The sequence below is a fragment of the Saimiri boliviensis genome, chromosome 12 (assembly GCF_048565385.1).
Source record: "Saimiri boliviensis isolate mSaiBol1 chromosome 12, mSaiBol1.pri, whole genome shotgun sequence".
Lineage (NCBI taxonomy): Eukaryota > Metazoa > Chordata > Mammalia > Primates > Cebidae > Saimiri > Saimiri boliviensis.
Window position 1 is genome coordinate 58,605,733 of NC_133460.1, and position 4,669 is coordinate 58,610,401.

Consider the following 4,669-nt stretch of genomic DNA (forward strand, 5'->3'; position numbering starts at 1 on the left):
GCAGCTCTGCAGAATTGCCTTAGATGTTCCCTCCCACCTGTTTAGCCTGAGCTGCATTCTCTCTGGAATAGCAGTAAAATAACAAGTAGCTAAAGCAACCACTCATGGAGCACACACTTCATCTCAAGCAGCGGGCCATGAGTTTCGTATGCACTATTTGCCCCATTTTGCAGATGGAAAAGCTGAGGATTAATGAAGTTGAAAACTTGCCGGAGTTTTCACAGCTGACCCTGGAAGAGCTGGACTTTGAACCCAGGTACATCCAATTCCAAAGACCAAAGTCTTCACCAGCACAATATAATACTTTCTAGCATTTATTGCTGTGTCAAGTTCTGTGCTAAATGGTGCATAGTAGTTATGTAATATGTTTCCTGTGATGGGTGTGTTTGGTAAGCATTGTTTTTGTTTCTGCTTTATAGGTGAAGAGATGAAATGTCTCACCCAAGGCCTCTCCGTTAGTGAGAGGCGCAGGCAGGATATGAAACTGGCCCCCTGGCTCCAGAGCCCGTGGCTCACCTAATAGAAGTGAACTTCAGGGTGAGAATGTATCTACACCTGGGACCCTGATGGGTGAAACAATGGAAAGCACGTAGCATTTGACTCACATACAGTTCCTGCTGCTCCCAACAATGCCATCCATGTGTGTTAATAAAGGATAGAGAGCTGGCAAGGAGAAGGGTATAGGTGTAGGACCAGGTGCGCCGTTAGGTTAGGTTAACCCTAACCCCCACCCTAACCCTCAGGGGCAGGGATGGTCTGCAGGCATCTGGATTAGGCTGGTTCAGAGGATCCATGTTCATCACCAACCCTCTCCTAGGGAGGGGGGTTCCCTGACATTCAACATCTGGATCTGCCCGGATTGAGCCACTACAGAATCTTGCCTAGACCCCAGGCTCTGATTCCACCTCATCCATCGTGCCAACCGGAGTGATCAGTCCTCTTTGTGTGGCTCATGGTTGTTCACTGATTTGGCTCTAGGACCCCAGACACTGATGGGGAAAAGGAAATAGGACACATTATGAGACCCAGAATATTTGCAAGTTGCTAAGAAAAAGCACGACTATTCCAGATACTGAGGACAAAAGAGCATATTCTCCTCTACGTCTTCATGGAGAAGCCACATCCTCAACAATACCCCTGCAACAGATAGGGATCAATGTTCAAAACCATGCTTTGTATAATGTGTATCACGTCCCTCAACCAAAGCACAAAGCATTAAAACTCATTCTTCAAGGAGTCAGTGGGAAGCAGTCAAGCTCTCAAGTCCGTGGCTCTGGCTAAATTGGTAATAGATTTAAGAATATGTGTCTAGACACTGAATACAACATGTACTCTGCAGGCACTTATCCACGAGTAGCATTTCTCTTAGCCAAGCTTTTGAAAAGTACAGTGCAGCTCTGAGGTTGAGATTCGACTTGGAATGCTGGAACTTTCTATTGCCAGTTAAGAGATGAGCTATATACCTTAAGAACAGTCTGCGCTCAGACTTGGAATAGATCCTCTTATGAAAAATCAAGCACCAGAAAGAACATGCTCCTCTTTTTCTCTGCCACTGCTAAGTCATGAGGAGGCAGAGGCTCGAGTGCATTCTAGATTGGGCTTCACCTGTAACCCACCACCATGGCCGAGGAAGGCATTGCTGCTGGAGGTGTAATGGATGTTAATACTGCTTCACCAGAGGTGCTGGAGACTACCCTCACCCATGATGGCCTTGCATGTGGAATTCGAGAAGGTGCTAAAGCCTTGGACAAGTGCCAAGCCCACATTTGCTTGCATCCAACTGTGATGAGCCTATGTATGCCAGGTTGGTGGAGGCCCTTTGTGCTGAGCACCAGATCCATCTAATTAAGGGTGATGACAAGAAACTAGGGGAATGGGAAGGCCTCTGTAAAACTGACAGAGAGGGAGAGCTGGTAAAGTGGTTGGTGGCAGTTGCGTAGTGGTTAAGGATTATGGTGAGGAGTCTCAGGCCAAGGACATCATCAAAGAGTCCTTCAAATGCAAGAAGTGAAGAAATAACTACCTGGTGAAAAAAGAAAGAAAGAGAAAGAGAGAAGGAGGGAGGGAAGGAAGGAAGAAAGGAAGGAAGGAAGGAAGGAGGGAAGGAAGGAAGGGAGGGAGAAGAAAGAAAATGTTCCTGAAGAGAAAGTCAACCCATGTTCCCTCCAAAGCGCGTTAAGGGAGTCCCTGCAGGCAGAGACAAGATTCTCTTCGGGGGAAGTTTGAAGTTCCCTAACAGTGCAATGAATGGGTAACTGGTCCCCACAATTCCACATAATAATGTGCAATGTAACAAAAATTAGCCCAGAAATATTGTAAAGCAGGCATGTAGCCGCATACCCTGTTTGACTACACATACACCCGTGCACGTGCACACACACAGAGACACACACACACGTACACCTGCCATGCATCTAATTTTGAGCAATAAACCCTGTTAAACTGGTTGTGAAATGTACACCCAAAGTAACTAAATAAGATGATGCATTGTTTATTATTATTTCCTATAAATCTCCCTAAAGTTGGAAGATTTCTATTAAAATGATTATTTCAGATCCAGATTTGGTGGCCCTTGTTTCTGGAGGTCATGAGATAGCAGTACAGTATTCATTGTGTATTTAAACTGCTCCTAGTCGTGATACGCACATCGGGTAATTTGCATCCAAGACAATGCTTGGCCTTCTGTGCTCCAGTGCAGAGCAGGGTGGCAGGGCCCTACGATATGCAACAACCTGCAGGCCACACACACTGACCCTTTGGAGCTGACGCTGGTCTGTGGCCTAACAATTGAGCATTTCATTAGGAAAGCAAACTTATGGGCGATTTCAATGTGGTTTCAAGTTAAAAATAAAAGGATCCAGGACACATCTTCGTTTTACCCAACTGGAAATTACAAGCAGGAGAGTTCATATTTTTCCTTATATATCATGTCAAAGGCTGGAAGAGGATCAACAAAAGTCACAAACCATTTAATATGATTTTTGGCAGGTGTTGTCACAAGATCATATAAATTACAGCAGATGGCTGTGTCCCCAGCCTGTGAGCTGTGAGCATAGGCCAGGCTTGCAAATTATTAAGCAAAGCCATGCAAATGGGTGTTGCTTGCACACGCTAGAATGGATGACTAGCTCGTTCTGCTTTGCCAGAGATTTTTCCTGTTTTAGTACTTGTCTTAGTCCATTAAGCGTTGCTATAGAAGAAGACTTGAGGCTGGGGAATTTATGAAGAGAAGAGGTTTATTTGGCTTACAGCTCTGCAGGCTGGGAAGTTCAGAAAGGACGGTGCCAGCATCTGCTGAGGTTCTGGTGGGGGCTTTTTGCGCTATGTCATAACATGGTGAAAATCTCAATGGTGAGTGGACATGTGAGAAACCAAAACCTGAGGGGCATCCTGGCTTTACAACAACCCACTCCTTCAGGAACATTCTCACAAGAACTCAATCCAGTCTCATGAGAGAGCTGGAGTGCACCAACTCATTCATGAGGGGTCTGCCCCATGACCCAAACCCCTCCCACCAGGCACACCTCCCAACACTGCCACACTGGGGATCAGAATCGACATGAGTTTTGGTGGGGACAAACTCAAACCATAGTAGTACTGACTGTCCCATGTCCTGTGAAACCCCTCAGTCCCTGGCAAGACAGGAAGACTGCTCACCCTCACTGGAGGCCTTGCTCCCAGGTGGTGACCCCTGGCTCTCTACTCACATGTAGAGGTGAGGCACAAAACACCGACTGCAATCTTTGTGCAGGAGCGGGGCTCGTTGACTGTCGGAGCTTATCACAGGGCATCTGAGCATCAAGTCAGCTCCTCATTGAGGGAACCAGCACACATCAGTCATCGGAGGTCCTTTGTCCGGTTGTTCCTTTTCTCCATGAATGAATCCTCCAGATCCCTGCCTGTAGATTGCAAATTAGCTTGCTCACTCTCTGGGGACTGGGGTCCCACCATTCAATATGTAGATTGTGGCTTAATCCTTGTGTTTAAACTTGACCTTACCTCCTCCTCCCAAATCTGTGTGGCTCACACCTTCCATTGTACAGTCTCTTCAGTTCAATTTATATGACAAATACACTCTCCTTTCTCCCCAGAGTGGAGGGGACTCCTAGCTAAAGAGGGTAGGGAAAGTGGTCTAGGGTTTCCACTTATGCCCCTGTTTTGCTGTTTAGAGCGTCACACTGTACCTCATCTTTCTAAGTGTGGAGGCTTTCTGAGACTCTGAGGGTGGAGGGAGAGAATCTGTTGGCTTCTTATTTTCTTCCTCTGGGGCATCTAAAGCATCTACCATTCTTCCAAGTCACGTCTCCATTGTATACTATCTTCAAAATACGTGTCAAAATTCCTGATTGCTGTTTTCTCCTCTCTTGCTCCTTTTGTCCTTGCAGGATTTTACCTGTGCTATTCCTCTACTGCCATTTTATTAGGATTTGGGGAGGAAAAGGAAATAAATGTGTGTTGCAAATCAACCATGTTTCATTGGACATCCATTTCTCCAGTGGTCTCTCTTTTCATAACGCCCAACGGGTGGACGTTGGCACTTCTGGAACTATCTTTCATGGCTGTTGTCTTTTCTCCTTTCTATGTAGTTATTCAAGTCTGCTGTTTTCAGGGAGGATTCCAGTCTTTCAGTTCACTAATTAGCTCTTCAACAGCATACATTCCACTGCAT

At 46.0% G+C, this 4,669-nt stretch overlaps 1 pseudogene; it reads left to right on the forward strand.

Moving 5' to 3' along the window:
* The first annotated feature begins 1,620 nt into the window (after positions 1-1,620).
* On the forward strand, positions 1,621-2,011 carry LOC101031537 (small ribosomal subunit protein eS12-like; annotated as a pseudogene).
* The last annotated feature ends 2,658 nt before the right edge of the window (positions 2,012-4,669 follow it).